This window comes from Perca fluviatilis, chromosome 21 (genome assembly GCF_010015445.1).
Source record: "Perca fluviatilis chromosome 21, GENO_Pfluv_1.0, whole genome shotgun sequence".
In the NCBI taxonomy this organism is placed as follows: Eukaryota; Metazoa; Chordata; class Actinopteri; order Perciformes; family Percidae; genus Perca; species Perca fluviatilis.
Genome location: NC_053132.1, coordinates 16,076,411 through 16,094,540, shown reverse-complemented (window position 1 = coordinate 16,094,540; position 18,130 = coordinate 16,076,411). Strand labels below are relative to the sequence as shown.

Genomic DNA, 18,130 nt, shown 5'->3' with positions numbered 1-18,130 from the left:
AGGGGGCGGGGCTGCTGCTCAGTTCCCCCCTGCGACTGACGCGCGCACACACACACACAAACACAAACACACACGGTGGATGCAGGAAAATACAGAGATGAGACGTACACGATGACCTAAATTGAGGACAGCTACGCTCGTTATTGTAAGTGCAATGATAAGTTAAAGTCCAATAAGTACTTTATCAAACAGTTTAAATGTGTGTCCCAGTCCAGGCCAGGATAGAAAATTAACTAACAATGTAAAGAGCAACAAGCCACTGACAGACATGTACAAATTTGTTTCATTCAATACATTATTATTTTTTGTCTTAAATAGGGTGACCAGACACTTTGCGTGTGAACGAAGTACTTGTGCACGCACACGTGCACAAGCTGGCACTTTTTAACGTGAACATATGCAAGTCCAGGCCAGACATATACACAGACAGTAACTTCATTATTTTGATCGTAGGCTCCTCATCTAATAATACGTATTTTTTCCTGTAAAATTAACAAAATTGCAGCAACAGCCTTTTTCAGTTTAGTGTGAGATTTATGTTGAGAGTTTTTCTAAAAAAGATTCTTTGAAGTGTTATTTATTCCAATAACACCAAAAGAATTACATTTAATTAAATAATTTATTGAAATGAGATGAATTTTGAGCATTAACCACTTAATTTCATGCATTCTGGTGAATTTTTATGCACTTATTTCTACCTTTTTCTGAATAAATGTATGCTGCAAATATCTGTAGTCTAGGCATAATTTACTCCTCCCTCCTGTTTGGCGTCTTTTGTTGAGGAAGTAACCTCCTTAAATGTGCATATGATAATTATTCACCTCAATGATACATTAATTCATTTTAATTTATTAATAGACCCCTGGACTGTAATATTTCAGATGTGGTTAAGCAAGATTTCTGCTCATGTCCAAAACTTTGTGCACATTCAAAATACAGTATATCTGTGTTCTCTGTGATTTGAAGGAGTCGTGATATTTTGAGAAAAATAAAGTTAGGTTAGTAGTAGTATTACAAGAATAAAGTCACTATATTTCAGAAAATAATCTATACCTTCACCATAGTCTGCTGTGCATTACGTGATTGCTCTGCTGATAGGGTAGATCTCAGACCTTCTAACAGACACAGTGCCCTGCTTCGGTGTCTGAATGAGACAAAGAGTTTAGCTAGAGAAGTGGCTGTATGCTGCTATACATCGGAGGTGGAAACCCGAAACTACTGCAGAAATACACAGAGCACAAATGCAACACATCTGCCGCAGCATGCCCACAGCATGGATGTATTAAGATAACGGTCCACAGCTGACCGCATCCATTATAACCTGAAGCTGCACTGCATTTTACAGCGAGAGTGGACACAAACCGGTCTGCTTCAGAGCTCCGTGTTTGAGTCTGAACCGTAGACTGGAAACGTCACGTCAAGGGAACTTCAAACTAAATCAGTAGTATTGCGCTCCTAAACTTTATGTTGATGGCATCAGTGTATTAGACTGATTTGGCTAGGATTCCTCCCAAAACTTCACCCGACTTTCACAGCTTTCCTCACGTAGAGACGGTTGCTAGGTGATAGCAACAAATACAGCATGGTCGGACCCCGCACGTAGCTGCCCGTTCTATTCACCTTGGAAAAATAAACTGGACAAAGTTACATTCGGGGCTACACTCAAAACATTCGGGGCTGAAGCCCTGGCAAAATCGTCTGACGCCGCTCCTTGTGTAAACCGGGACATTTTAGCGTCCCGACAGGCTTTTGTCGGGACTCGGGACAAACAATTCAAAATCGTGACTGTCCCGGTCAAACCGGGACATCTGGTCACCCTAGTCTTAAATCCACCAGCCATTTTCATATTATACCAACATTTGCAGCATCCTGAGCCTTTTTGGTAAGGTTACTAGGAAAACAGTCTTGAGTAATTTTATTCTCCCCAAAACAAGTTTCCTTTTTATTTTTAAAGAACTATATGTGACAGGATGAGGTTTTTCCCCTCCCTCTTAGATTTTCGTCAGATTTTGAGAGACTCTAGTCACCTCATTCCGCTCGGCATTTTCGGGTGAGTGCCGACTGCCCTGCCGGCGAATGAACATGTCAGGTTGGCCAAAATGAATGCCAACAGCCCACCAGACTGACGACTGCACGGGACACACCGAACAGATTAGAGTCACTGACCTCGCCAGACTGTCCCATGGCCGATTATCGGCCTCATGTGTCCCGGGCTTTACCTGCACACGGGAGCGCGGATCAACATACCTGGGGCTCATCCCGCTTGATTGGGAGAGGTGGGGGCATTATTTAAGCCTGTGTGTGGACTCGTTCGGTTTCTCTGTCTTCTCCTGCTGGGTGTGTGGAGACGTGTCCGGGTTGGCGTGCTGTATGTTTTTGCCGCTGCCCTAGGTCGTCAGTTTGCTGTGGTGTGGTAAGGGCACTTTTTCATCTTTTGTGCCTTTTTATTGTTTTGTGTCGCCGTGCGTGTGGCACTAAGGGTGCTGACACACTTAGCCAATTATCGGCTGTGGGACAGTCTGGCGAGATCAGTGACTCAAATCTGTTTGGTGAGTCCCGTGCCGTCGTCCGTCTGAGGGGCTGTCGCCGTTCATTTTGGCCGACCTGACATGTCCGGTCGGCAGCAGGGCCGTCAGGACTTACCCGGAAATGACGAGTGGAATGAGTGACTAGAGTCTCTCAAAATCTGATGGAAATCTTTTAAACTGACCTTTGTCGATCTGAAATGAAGACAACTGCATGGCCTATTTCTCGCTTAAAATGTTTTCAGAAACACGTTTCAGTGAACTATTTTAGTACAATATGAGATCATATTCTGAACGGTCGCCATGACAGTCTGGCTTTGAATTTCCGGAGAAAACAAATCCACGTGACTCATTCGTCCTATCAGCTGCCGGTTTTCATTTCCTGGGCAACAACACAGAGTAGCGCCCATTGGTTGCGCTGCATACTTCACTAGTGAACTAGTGCACAAGAAAACCGGAAGTGACGATCGTCACCGGCTGCCGTAAATTCTCAAAGAAGAAGAAGAAGATGTTGCGCAATTTCCGGTTCTCTGCAGCCTCATACATGCTGCTGCGGGGCTATCGTGGTGCCACAACTAATTAAAGGGCCAGTACTCCCCGGCACGTTCTTCTCTCACTGATGCTGTTCTGGATTCTGGTAAAAATATTCTGGATATAGCCTAGAGAGTGCTGGATGCAGAGCGTTCTGGACTGATTGGTGTTGGAGCGGATATAGCTCTCCTGGAGTGATAGGCTAACGGTACAGATCCACTTTTGCGACACGACTGACGCGTGGTGTCGCGACGCCTCCCCTCATTTGTACGTTGATGGGCGTTCCTCAATTTACAGCATTTTTGCAACGTCTAGCAGAAAAAGGATCCCACGTTCTCCACCGTCTCCTCTGTGCTCTACTTCTATTGGATAGTCGCGTCGCGTTCACCGGATTAATTTGCATAAAGCTGGGCATCGGCCAGCTTTTTCAAGCGCAACATTTTCTCAAATGTAGCGCCGCCTTCCCAGAATGCTTTGCGTGCACGTTGAAGCTTGACGTCACCCATAGGAATAGAGTGGAGCGTGTCGCGACAGAAGCGGCGCACGGACAAATGGATCTGTACCGTAAGAGTATGAAAATTCAGATAACTGTACAAAAGGATTGTTTTACAGTAGTGGCCAAAAGTTTGGACACACCTTCTCATTCAATGTGTTTCTTTATTTTCATGACTATTTACATTGTAGATTCTCACTGAAGGCATCAAAACTATGAATGAACACATATGGAATTATGTACTTAACAAAAAAGTGTGAAATAACTGAAAACATGTCCTTTTCCTCAATTCCTCAAAGTAGCCACCCTTTGCTTTTTTGATAACTCTGCAAACCCTTGGTGTTCTCTCAATGAGCTTCATGAGGTAGTCACCTGAAATGGTTTTCACTTCACAGGTGTGCTTTGTCAGGGTTAATTAGTGGAATTTTTTCCCTTATTAATAAAAAAGCAAAGGGTGGCTACTTTGAAGAATCTAAAATATAGGACATGCTTTCAGTTATTTCACACTTTTTTGTTAAGTACATAATTCCATATGTGTTCATTCATAGTTTTGATACCTTCAGTGAGAATCTACAATGTAAATAGTCATGAAAATAAAAAGGAAACGCATTGAATGAGAAGGTGTGTCCAAACTTTTGGCCTGTACTGTATATAAATGCTGTATATTAACTGTTGTACCTATTGCATGGTGTGATTTTGGTTGATTTTGTTTGGTTTCTTTTTTTCTTTTCATTATGCATGGTGGTTTATTGATTTGAATTGTGTTTTGTTTATTATTTTCTAATATCATCACTTTCTTAACAGAAAAGATTGTTATTTTAAACATATCTAATTAAATAAAATTGTATATTTTTAGAATTACTTTATTGTCTCGGACCCCTAATTTTTGATAAACGCATCTGTGTGCTTTAAAGGTCTTGGGCCTATCCCAAGTGGCGTTGTCGGACATTTTTAGCTTCTCGAGTGTCATAGCCCACTCGCGCTGCCACATATACAAAAAACTTTTTTTTTCTGTTTAACGTATTCTGACTTAACCTTTGCTTCCTGTTTCTTACAGTGCAGACACTTTGCTGCTTGCTCCTACCTCTGCTTGCATATTTCTGCTGATTATCTTGCTTTTCCTCTGTGATAAACTATGAGCACTATGGGCTCTTGTATACTTATAAATCACTATAAATTTTTTGTAGACATAGTAGGCTATTGCCATTTTTCAACATCTTTCTGCGTGAGTGTGGCCTACCAATAGCTCAAGCCTGTCCTACAGTGACTGGAAACGTGGTACTTAGCTAAAGCTAAACAGCAGCAAGATGCCTCCCTTCTCCGTCAATGACTACTACAAACTCCTTCAGAAGATTGCAGTTCTGGAAACCAAAATTCACTGGTTAGAAGTAAACGTGGAAGTGAACGGACCATGTGGGAATGACACCACATTACCATGGACCCAAAACAGTGGACAAAAGCATGCTAGCCCACGGCTAATTAGCACCAACAAGACTACAAAGAAACAGAAGGGCTGTGGAACAGGTAATAAATCAACAATTGATAGTCCTCCCTGGAACTCTTTTGGTGCAAAGCCTAAGAGTAAATAACTTTCCTGGGAAATGGGAGGACGACTAACGGGCAGGGCACAGCGCCCTGAGATTTGTGATATGCATGGCTGGCCTGCATTATCATCCAGACAGAGCGCCACTTCAACCCCTGTACTCAGTAGGACACAGCCGTGGACAGCTGCAAAAGGGAGAATTAGCAACAAAATGCCTCCCCAACAGATTTGCATTACTGCTGCAGGACCCTGGACCTCCATCTGATGACCTGGATTGCGTCTCATCGTCACACAGCAGGGTAAGGACTGAGAGAAATTCAAAAAGTAAAAAGCTACAGGGAAAGCTAACGACTGGGCCTCAAACTGATTGTGGGTGACTCTGCTGTAAAAGATGTAAAAAGCAGTAAAAACACCAAAATACTCTGTTTTCCCAAAGACATGGTGTCTGACTTGGCCCAAAGAAGCCTGGATATCGTGGCAGCACACCCAACTGTGAAGAACATTATACTGCATATAGGGTCACATGATGTTGTAAAGCAACAGTCTGAATTGCAGAAACTGGACTTTACGGATCTGCTGAACACAGTCAGTTACCTAAACGCGAAGGTGTTTATCAGTGGCCCTCTACCACCAGTCAGAAGAGGAACTGAGAGATTCAGCAGACTGTTGGCACTAAACAGATGGCTTTCAACTGCATGTACCGTCCATTCTCTGCAGTTCATTGACAATTTTAACATTTTCTGGGACCGCAGACATCTTTTTAAAGCAGATGGACTTTTCCTTAACAAGCCAGGAGTAAGGCTGTTCACCTCTAACCTACATTACTTTCTGTGCCACACATCTGCTCCCTCAGCCAAGGACCTGAGACAAGAGGAATCTAAACAAGAGGAAGACATAACAAAGCACAGCAGTGATCCACAACAGCCCCCACCTGAGCAAAGATTTGACCATGGGAGACCACAGAGCAGAGACAAGAAATCTCAACCCCTCCTCCTCAACGTCCAACACCCTTCAAACTCCCTCACCCTTTCCCCTCTTTCCCCCATCCCCATGTTGGAGTTCAGATGCTGGAACCAAATTTACCCCCTTTCGTTCTCCCATCGTTCCCCCCATCCAAAAGTAAAACGCCAGGCACCTCCTCCTCCCCAGACTGATAAGGATGCTTGTGTATGAAATGCAACAAGCTTTAACTGATATAGGCCGGGTCCAGGCTGCACGCCTAGTGGCACTCATGACTCTTTCCAGGACAAGCCCAGGCCCTGTGTATTAAAGCGCCCATATTATGCTCATTTTCAGGTTCATAACTGTATTTTAAGGTTGTACCAAAATAGGTTTACATGGTTTAATTTTCAAAAAACACCATATATTTGTTGTACTGCACAGCTCTCTCTCACTGCTGCAGCTCCTCTTATCACCTTGTCTCTGTTTTAGCTACAGAGTGAGACCTCTTTTCTTCTTCTTCTTCTTCTGTACTAACTTTGCACTGCACATGCGCAGTAGCTCAGCTGTAGATCAGATGTCAGCTAGCTCCATAGACAGTAAAAGAAAGGTTGTTTCTCCAACTTCGGTCAGTTACAAGGCAGGATTAACTGGGAGACTTTTCCTATACAAGGGCGCACATGTAAGTAGTTCTTTTGTAGATTATGGTTAACTTGTGTGTGTTGTAGCAGTGCTTTGCTATTGAGAACGAGGTAGCATGCTAGCGTTAGCACGCTAGCATGCTAACGGCTGCGGTTAGTCAGCTTGTTTTGGCTTATGACGTAGAAAGCCGTGCCGATTTTGAAAAGCTCACCCGGAGACTGAAGGCAGGACACATTCAGAAACCGTATCTCACTCAAAACAGCACGGATTGTTAGCTTTATAAGACCTTGAGGTAGATGTTATATAAGTGGCGTGACGAAATTCAAACTGTAAATATACTCTAATTACGCCGAAAATGAAGCTAACTAGCCGCGATCTGTACACATAGGATTGAAGGGACAATATAGCTACTGTAAATATAGCTACTCTAGTTATGCTGGCAGCCAGCCAGCCCCGAGTATTCCAGTAGTCCAGTATCCAGGGAAACGGTGTCTTTCACTGTGTATGGAGGTTGCCGCTTTCTCGTCAGACTGTGTGGAGCTCCTAGCTAAAGTCCGACACATCTTACCAAATTTGCAATTAGCCATCAATTTTCGTAAAACGGCCCATATTTGAGCTTTATATAGTTGATTTCTCGCTTAAAAAAGTCTCAGAAGTGAATTTAATAACGAAATAGCCCGACAAACAATGTATAATCATATAATGTACAATCTATAATTGCAGTGTCTGAAATATGAGACCTGCTGTCGAGTCTCCAATGTGTTTCTATGGGGTTCGCTCAAACCAATCAGCGCGCAGCTCATCTAAATATTCATGAGCATACCATATTTGGAAGAAAAGCTCTTGTTCCAAATAGAGCCATATTCACAGGGTAGTTAAGGGCCTAATAAAATAGCATTCGGGCAATTTTCAGCCCAACCAATGTTACATACCCTATTAGGAGACCTTAAGGAACAGTGTAAAATACCCTCTATAATCATTCTATCACCCCTTTAATATCACACTGGATGTGCTGCTCTTTAGTCCTCCTCCCCATTTTTTTTGAATAACATGAGGATGAGACTCATCCAAGACAATGTGGTACTGCCACCCTGTGGCCTGATTGCATAGTGCAGGCTGAGCAGCCAAATTAGATTACACCAATAAGACCAAGGAGATGGTAATTAACTTTAGTAGGACTGGTTCTGATGGATTTGCTGGCCTCCAAGGACAACATAGCTGTTATTAAGCAGCCTTCACTCTCTCTGCAGGCTGAAGTGGGTGGACCTCCCCATCCCATCCCAGCCATGCCCATGTTCTACAGAGGCACCATTAAGCGCATTCTTACCCACTGAGCAGGATTGTGAGAAGAGGAAGAAACCATTAGTGCCTTGCTGCTGTGTCTGCAGGACATCCACACTGAGCGCTGCGTGCGTAGAGCAGACAGCATCATAAAGGACGCCACTCATCCCTCTCATGGCATGTTCGCACTCATGCAGTCCAGGAAAAGATACAGAAGTATCAAATCAAGGACTACTAGCTTCTTTCCCACAGCAATCAGACTGCTTAATCAATGAACTGCAAATAAGAGACTGTTCCTTTCAAATATTTTAAACTGCTAATAAATCTATTTTAGCATAATCTTAGTTATTTAATAAGTGCTTATTTTTGCGTAATCTTAGTTTATTTATTAAGTGCTTTTATTTATGAGTTTAGAAATTTAAAGTCTTCTGTCTTGCATGGATTTGTTTATTGAATAGTGGATGTGTGAAACACAATTTTGTTTTTATGCAGTGCAATAAAATGACAAAGGAATCTTGATGCAACTATCCCATTACAGTAAACTACATTATGATTTAATTAAGATTCCTCTATGACATTAAATATTCATTATTAAAGCAGCAGTAAACATTAAAGTTTTTTTTCCGGTTATAATATATTATGACTATGAGAAAGAAAAAGTACAGGATAGCCCTTTTCAACCCAGACAGGAGAGGAGGTTGGGGAAGATGAGGAGATAAATGAGACACACCTGTGAGCTGGGGGGGAAACAACTAACAAATGCAGCATGGAGGAGAATAGAAAGAGGAGTGAGAGTAACCAAAGAAGGTGATAATTCGAAACGTAATTCAGTTTCTGGATATCTTTGCTCTAAAACAAATGCAATGCAGTGATTAAAAAAAACAAAAACATTCACACTCACACCCCATCTCTGTCACTAAAACATTGATGTTTATCAGGAGTCTTCATTTAATTTCATTTTCATTTATGGAGTCAAAATTTGTATTTTGTTTGAATGTATCCATTTAATTTGATGACTTGAAGATTTATTTGATGAAAATGAATTTATGGTTAGTGTCTGGGTTATCTCTACAACTGGTTCACATAACATTTTTGTGACAGTGTATGATTGTAATTCGCATGTCTGGCGCCCTACTTTACATGCTACACTTTACAGTATACTATGACTTGTTATGGCATTTTTATGGCACATAGACACTTCATCTTAATACATCCTTTGCAGGGTTTGTGCACGTAACTCTGCAAAGTGGCTGCAAAGATTTTCGAGTTGTGACACTGAACCAACAAGATGATGTGACTGATGGCAAGGTAGCACAGATCTCTGTAGCTGCATACTCTTAATCTCCTAGCAACCTTGATTATTCAAACTCATAGTTTGCCTCAATTGGTTGAAGATAAAGATAAAATATGAGTCCAGTAGAGGTAATTCATTCACATGCTGCAGGCCTATATGTTTTTGGGTCACAATTTCTTGGAATCACTTGCAGCTGGAAAATGTTCCGCCTCCCTGCAGTTTGCCTTGCTCTGGCTCAGGTCACGTTGCACGATTTGTTTTCTCGAATTCAGTTTCTATGGTCAGATCTACAGTAATGAGGCAGATTGAGAGAAGTGTTCAATTCAGGACAAAGTGAATAGAGTGATCAACACTTCTGTTGGCTGTAAATGAACCTAAAGCTGTGCATCACTGAGCAACAGGCTAACCTTTTGATTAACCTTCTTGGTGTGTTCCAGTCAAACCAAACTGTGTTTCCTTATTACCATAAGCTTTAATAAAACCCTTCACACAGTAGATACTCACTCAAACAAAAGATGTTGGTTGGGCATCAATGACTAGCATGGGCCTTTGGAGAACACATTAAGGGGGGGTCTGGGCATCAAACATTTAATTTCCAGCATTCTTTCTGGTCCATTTTATGCACCAGTTTAAGGTGGAAACATCTTTATAGGCTATGTGATATCAGCCTAGCTAATGGAATATAATGCAGTAAGGGGGTTTTACATTAGGGCCCTGGGCCCTGATCTGAGTAGCAACTTGACCCCAAGTCCAGTTTGTTTGATCAGTGTTTAGGCTACATTGATTTGTGCCAAAGTCCACCGGGTTGGTTAAAACCACCTGCACCGAAACATGGAAGTGGACTGCTATTTACTGCGACTACGAGACATTTTTAATCGGTTCTAAAACGGTCTCAATTTACCGATGCCAAGATATCATGCAGACTACCGAGGACAGACCCAGATCGGCTTCCCTGCCGCCTTCGACCTGCTGTCGGAGCTCCGCGCCCGACAGCAACAGCTCCTCCTTCTCCTTTAGGATTTTCACTTTTACCAACTTTTCATCCATCTACCTGCGATGCCAGGTCCACCGTTGTCTTTTAAGACACAACAACTGCGTTACTGTAGGCTATGTATAATCCATCCTCCCTCTTCTTATAATCTTAAACAGACCAGTGCGGGGTCCCCAGTCTATCACACGGCTAACAGGAGTAAAGGTTTAATAAAATACAGGTATACATCGAAATTACCTTCAGAATCGGTCACATCTATGATCAGTTATAGTCTAGAGTGAAGATACATACCATTGTGTCTGTGTGTTTTTCTACTGAGATTGGTAAAATAATCCTGACTGTACTCCAAAAGCAGAGCAAGTTTGACTGCTGAGCTGCTTTGTGCCATGTGTTGTGCTGCAGAGCCCTTACAGTAAGTGATCATTATATTTAAGCTGTCAGGCTCAATGCATCAATGAAACCATGTAATGTTGTTTGTTCTTCTGCAGCATTGCAACCCCATTCACCACAGAGGTCAGAGACACATTTCCTACCATGACACTGTCATGTTCACACTTGGACCTCTGGTCGCAGTGCCAGGTAAATACAGGGTATGTTCATGTTTTTATCTCTTTATAACGTCTGCGTTCTTGTAGATGATTTATAGATTTTGGCTTATATTTTGGTTGTTCTCTTTCAGACAAAATTATAAAATCTCCTTGATGACTGTAACAACTCTGGCGAGATCAAAGATGACCTCACATACAGTAAACAGATCACCATAATGTTTTTTATCAGAGGGCAGTAGCCAAATCATGTAATTTACTTTTCATCCTAAATTATAGGGTCACTATTTAAAAGATGAATTTATGTGAGTAAACCATAGTGAGTCTTTATCATCATCATATCACCATTGGGGTGTGTGTTTCTTTTGTATGCCGCATGGCAGCCAATCAGCTGTCACACAGAGAAACCAAAACAACAAGAGATAAGTCTTGCATATTTTCATGCCACTTCACTCCTTCATCTGTCAAACCAGTTCAAGTTGTTCATTGTTTTAGTCCCTTTGTGTAACAAATTGTGTAACAAAGGACATGGTGTTCTTAGAAGCCACAGTTTCATTTTTAGAGTGAGTCATTCTGATACACGCCTACTTCAAATATTCTCTGAAGTACAAAAGGTACAAAGAGTAGGGTGAATGTTTTTAGTCTCTTAAATACAATTCTTATATGAAGAGCATTGCAATTGTCTAAACTTTTTTTTCTAAACAATCTATCTTTTATACATTAGTCTTTAAGTCTTTAAATCAATCATTTTTGAGAGATGCTCTTTTCATTTTTGATGACAACTTGATCTGGTTCCTATCGAGTTTGAGTTCTTCACCTTTCAGCAGAAACAAAACAACAGGGCCTCGGAACAGAAAGTGTTCACACGCACATGGTTAAGCCTATGTTTAGGTTTAGATAACTAAAACGTTGTGGTTAAAGTAAAGGAAAGATTGCCTTCATGGTAAAATGAAGGTTGACTTGTAATGTTTACTACTGAATAAAATAACCCCATAAAAATTGTTCATGTTCCCTGGATTATGCAGATTAATGGTGAATGTTCCTAGAAAGAAATTTGTCAATGTTGGGAACACCACAAAAGAAATGCCATTGGTCCACATTGTACTGGTGTGGAGGTATAAATCTCAGAGATTGGTATCTCAAAGCAAATAAAACCCAAACTATTTAGCTTACCTCCTATAGTGCATGTATTGTATCAAATCAAGTTGCATGTTAAATGGGGCCGGATAGATACAAACAAATGGATATTAATATATTATTTATACATGATGTTTTAATGTTAAACATACATGTGGAAGGCACAGTGAATCCTTAAGCCTAACTGTATAGTAAGCTTATCTTCAATGTGTAAATTAAATGTTATAGATAAAAGGCCAATTTTTAACATAATTTGGCAGCCCCCCATGCACTTACTCAGAGGACTCTTAGGGGTCACGGACCCCCTGTTGAATATCTGATCTAGACAGACCAACTCTGAGCAGTTTTAAAGATACTTTGCAAATACCTAAGACTGAAAACAGAACCTCTTTAGCAAATTACTTGAAAACAAAGATTATATATTCTGGTAGTTTTGTGTTCTCTTCATTTTGGTGGATCATTTTGGATATTCAATTTACTTAGCCTCCATAAGTGTTAAGGGTTTCATATTGTAACTGTCTGAGGGACAGTGTTACAGAGATTTGCTTTCGTAGTCTATATTTTTGATAATTTCACATTAAAAACATAAAAAATGTAATAAATAAGAGTTTAAAAGGGGATGTTTAATTTAAAATTGTACTAAAATATTTTACCTTAAAAATAAGTTTGTTTAAATGTTGTTGTTCTGTATTACAAATGCCATTTTTGATGTGGAGATGAAATGACGTACTGTTCTAGCTATTAATGACCAGAGTTGCATTGTGGGTTGAAGGAAGACAGAGAGAGCAAACGTGGCATATATAATGATATATATATATATATATATATATATATATATATATATATATATATATATATATATAACGTGGTATAAATAATATATTAATATCCATTTGTTTTTATCTATCCGGCCCCATTTAACATGCAACTTGATTTGATACATGTACTATAGGGGGTAAGCTAAATAGTTTGGATTTTATTTGCTTTGAGATACCAATCTCTGAGATTTATACCTCCACACCAGTACAATGTGGACCAATTGCATTTCTTTTGTGGTGTTCCCAACATTGACAAATTATTTCTAAAAACTTTTCTTTCAAGGAACATTCACCAATAATCTGCATAATCCAGGGAACATGAACAATTTTTATTGGGTTATTTTATTCAGTAGTTAACATTTCAAGTCAACCTCTTTTGTTTTTACCATGAAGGCAATCTTTCCTTTACTTTAACCACAAAGTTTTAGTTATCTAAACCTAAACATAGGCTTAACCATGTGCGTGTGAACACTTTCTGTTCCGAGGCCCTGTTGTTTTGTTTCTGCTGAAAGGTGAAGAATTCAAACTCGATAGGAACCAGATCAAGTTGTCATCAAAAATGAAAAGAGCATCTCTCAAAAATGATTGATTTAAAGACTTCCTCTTCTGTTTTGTTGAATCATGGGATGTGGGCCGATTGTGCGCCCAGATTAGATTAGATAGTAATTCCTCACTTGCAAAAGTGAACCCATTTATTAGAGCTTCTGATGCACACAAATCAACAGCAGTGAACACAGAGCAAATAACAGACTGAGCTTTTGTAACAAAACACACAGATTGGTCGGAATCATGTTTTGAGTTTATTTATGTGCACTGAAAGTGCATGAAATCAAACAAAGCTCTTCCAATTGTAATTTTACTTTCCTTTGTGCAGATGTTTTGGCTTAATGTACCCTGGGTTGCATCTACTTTGCCTCAGTATCTTCAACCTACATGACACTGAATAAATTGGCTTTTCAAACTGAAAGTTTAAATCTGATCGGTCTAGTGGCAAAGGTTATTTTGTGCAGAAACAAAAACATTACATAGATCATATGTATAAATACACTGGTCCAATTGAGTAAGGCCACGCATCATACAGATTTGCTTTGATCATTTATTTCCACATTTTCTTCGTAAGACACCGTGAAAACTAAAAGAAAAATAAACACATACTTCCCTCAGTCATTTCACCGTCTCTCAAGCACGTTTCCCCAACTAGACGGGCGCACAATGTTAGCGTCCCAACAATACATTAAATGTAAAGAAAGTACAACAATATACATGAATATGGTCCGTGTACTTGGCGGCCAACGGATTTTCGTTTTGAAAGGAAAAAAACAAAAACGAAAAACGGCCAGTTTCCCAATTACCATTAGTAAATAGGAAAACAAAAAACGGGAAAAAAAAACATTATTCGTTTTTTGTTTTGATATTAAAAAACGGAAAACGAAAAACTATCTCGTTATCCGATTTTCTTTGATGTGTTTGTAGATGGAACTCGGAAATTAAATTGTGTGTATAAATCTTATTCCTCATTCATTTTTTTCGATGATGGTTGTCTTGTTGTGTAGACTCATTTTTGATGAATGAGAGCCAGCGCTAATCTCCTGTGACCACTTCATAATAAAAGTCAACTTGTGTTTCGCCACAAGTCCCTGCTGAGCACACCACTTCCGCACACTGCTCTCAGAAAACCCCCGTATCGTTCCAAACTGTGAACCCAACGCAGCTGCTATATCCCCACAATACATCCCATTCTTTCGGTTTTCTAATATAAAACTAGCATAATCGTCTAAAAACATTTTTACGTCCGTATCATTCTAACTGTCCATGGTCTCATTGATGTCCAAATGGTATGCAGCCGCTTACTATCTACGATCGCTTCCGGGTCACGAAAAAAATGAATGAGTTTCACCTCTAATATCACTCTGTATAGATTATTATATATATAGTAATTGTTGAGATGAATTTATTCAATAAATGATGCAACATGGATAACATAACTGCTGTTACTGTAAAGAGCAAATTACGTGAGTAAACCATAGTGAGTCTTTATCATCGTCATATCACCATTGGGGTGTGTGTTTCTTTTGTATGCGCATGGCAGCCAATCAGCTGTCACACAGAGAAACCAAAACAACAAGAGATAAGTCTTGCATATTTTCATGCCACTTCACTCCTTCATCTGTCAAACCAGTTCAAATTGTTCACATTGTTTTAGTCCCTTTGTGTACCAAATTGTTTCTTTAAAGGACATGGTGTTCTTAGTAAGCCACAGTTTCATTTTTAGAGTGAGTTCTAATACACGCCTACTTCAAATATTCTCTGATTTTTATTAACTGTGAGTTAATCAATTGTCTATGTTTAAGTGTGGTTGTGTTTCTTTATTAATGAACTGGGTTACTTTAAATAGACTAATTGTTGAAAGCTGAAAAAGCACAGGGAACTAAAATAGATGACATGTATACTTACACAAACAGGAGATACAAAAGGTACAAATAGGGTGAATGTTTTTAGTCTCTTAAATACAATTCTTATATGAAGAGCATTGCAATTGTCTAAACAATCTATCTTTTATACATTAGTCTTTAAGTCTTTAAATCAATCATTTTTGAGAGATGCTCTTTTCATTTTTGATGACAACTTGATCTGGTTCCTATCGAGTTTGAATTCTTCACCTTTCAGCAGAAACAAAACAACAGGGCCTCGGAACAGAAAGTGTTCACACGCACATGGTTAAGCCTATGTTTAGGTTTAGATAACTAAAACTTTGTGGTTAAAGTAAAGGAAAGATTGCCTTCATGGTAAAAACAAAAGAGGTTGACTTGAAATGTTAACTACTGAATAAAATAACCCAATAAAAATTGTTCATGTTCCCTGGATTATGCAGATTATTGGTGAATGTTCCTTGAAAGAAAAGTTTTTAGAAATAATTTGTCAATGTTGGGAACACCACAAAAGAAATGCCATTGGTCCACATTGTACTGGTGTGGAGGTATAAATCTCAGAGATTGGTATCTCAAAGCAAATAAAATCCAAACTATTTAGCTTACCCCCTATAGTACATGTATCAAATCAAGTTGCATGTTAAATGGGGCCGGATAGATAAAAACAAATGGATATTAATATATTATTTATACATGATGTTTTAATGTTAAACAAACATGTGGAAGGCACTGTGAATCCTTAAGCCTAACTGTATGGCTAACTTACCTATAGTAAGCTTATCTTCAATGTGTAAATTAAATGTGATAAACTTAGCACAAAAAGTAAGGAAATTTGTGTTTGGTAGATTATTTCTCTGTGATAACAATGCTTTTTGGCAATAAACCTTATACTGTTGGAAAGCCTGTTTAGTTCCCTTTCAAATGGTGCCCCATTTGTAAGGAACATGCATTTATGGGATGAGCAGCAGTGCTGAGTATGTGGGTTGCGCCCATGAAAAATTTGCCAAATCTTATCTGCCAATGCCAAACATCTTATTCTGCCATTGACTCATTTGGTGTTTGGTGGATTGGATGATATAAATTTGAAGAAACAAGACATATTGGCAATTTAACAATTTATTAATTTCACAAACAGGAGCCTCAGTAGCGTGTGGAAGAATCATACACAGCCACAACAGCCTGGCACCTCCTTCTCATGCTGGTCACCAGCCTGGTCACACACTGCTGTGGGATGGCATCCCATTTTTCAACCAGCATTTGTTGCAAGTCAGCCACTCTGGCACGAACAGCACGCCCAAGCTGATCACACAAGTGTTCAATGGGGTTGAGTTCAGGACTGCTGGCAGGCCATTCCATCCTCTACTCCCACATTCTGGAGGTAGTCTCTGATAAACCCTGCCCTGTGGGGGCGGGGGGCGAGTTTTCATCCAAGAGACGCTGTGATTGGTGGATAGGATATGGAGCAGGGGACGGACAGCGACATAGGCTAACCAATCATTGGGCCAGTTGTTCAAAGGTAATCTGATCGGATTTTGGTTATCGGATTGGATCAAATCTTGAAAATGGGTTGTTCAAAAGGGAAAGAAGGATTCTGAAATCTGATTAGATTACAGAATCCAATTCTAGTTTTAATCTGGATCAAACCTTCAGTTTGTGTTGTTCAAAACTTGTCAGTAGAATTTGGATAACTTTGATCCAAAAAAACAGGATTATCCTGATCCCAACAGGGGGTAGGATTTGAAGGTGGATTCCAGGAAGAAAATGTAGTAAAACTTTAAAATTGGTCAAATAATACATTTGTATCATGTAGTGTATATACTTTTATTTATATTTTGCACTTGACTTGTGTAACCGTTGTAACAAAGTAGATGAAGTAGACATAGGCTACCAATTAAGCTATTCAGTATAGTAAAGTAAAAATAAAATAAAAATAGAAATGATCTTGTTCCCATGTCTAAACGAGAAACTGAAAGAGCAGAAGCACAGATACTCCTGGCAGAGGAACAAATCAAGCTGACCAATCTGCAGCAAACCAAAGCCAAACTTCAGCTCCGTCTCCTAAAAGCAGGGCTTGGAAATGCTGGTCTCTCCTCCTCAGATGAAGAAGAACCCTGAACATTCTTTATTTTGTAAACTATTAGACATTTAGCCTTTTGTTTTGTTTTTAAGACATTTTCAAAATATCCACAATATATTTGTTAATGTATATTTGTTTTTATTTGTTGTAACTCAGATGAGGGGTCATAAAAGAAATTATGAATGGAAGTGGAAGGTTATGTTATTTTTGTGTTTTGTCTCAAAATAAGAAACACTTACAGTGACCCCATGTTGGCTCTCCTACCTGTTCTTTACATAGCTGGTAGCCCACATTGTGATATGTTGTCCCATTTAGAGCACTGGTAATCCGGATTTGGTAATCTTGAAAACTGTCTATCTGGATAAGGGTGATCCAATCCAATGTTGCTTTGAAAAACCGGCATAAAAGTAAGACGGATTACCTGATCCTGGATAGCAAAAAATGGGATTTCCAAATCCGGATAATTTTGATCCAGATTAAATGTTTTGAACAACTGGCCCATTATGACAGACGCTTCACTTAGCACCAATTGCAAGGTTTAATTTTAAATGAATGTAGCCTACTGGCAATCTGGCACACGTGGGTGCTCAGTGGGTGCTGGTATTTTCCAAGGGTGCTCCGGATGCAGACGTAGCCTACACTAAGTCAATAGATAGTAGGCTATACAGGGGAGTTGCATATTAAGTGGTTCAGGGTCCTTCTGTAAGTCATTTTGGGATACACTTTGGTTTTGATAAATTCTACAAGCAGCAACACACCATGCCAAGCAATCAGCCCGTTTTCAATGGGCACAGCACTAGTCCCACAAATGCATGTTCCTTACAAATGGGGCATAATTTTAAAGGGAACTAAACAGGCTTTCCAACGGTATAAAATGTATTGCCA

General features: G+C 39.7%; 1 long non-coding RNA gene across 2 annotated transcripts; it reads left to right on the top strand.

The window, feature by feature from the left end:
* The first annotated feature begins 10,072 nt into the window (after positions 1 to 10,072).
* LOC120551262 lies at positions 10,073 to 11,551 on the top strand. 2 transcript variants are annotated; one of them, XR_005637851.1, is made up of 4 exons: positions 10,073 to 10,459; positions 10,592 to 10,651; positions 10,728 to 10,818; positions 10,919 to 11,551. It is a non-coding gene; the product is annotated as an uncharacterized LOC120551262 (long non-coding RNA). The 2 variants fall into 2 exon arrangements; XR_005637850.1 differs by having other exon boundaries at positions 10,728 to 10,829.
* Positions 11,552 to 18,130: the final 6,579 nt, after the last annotated feature.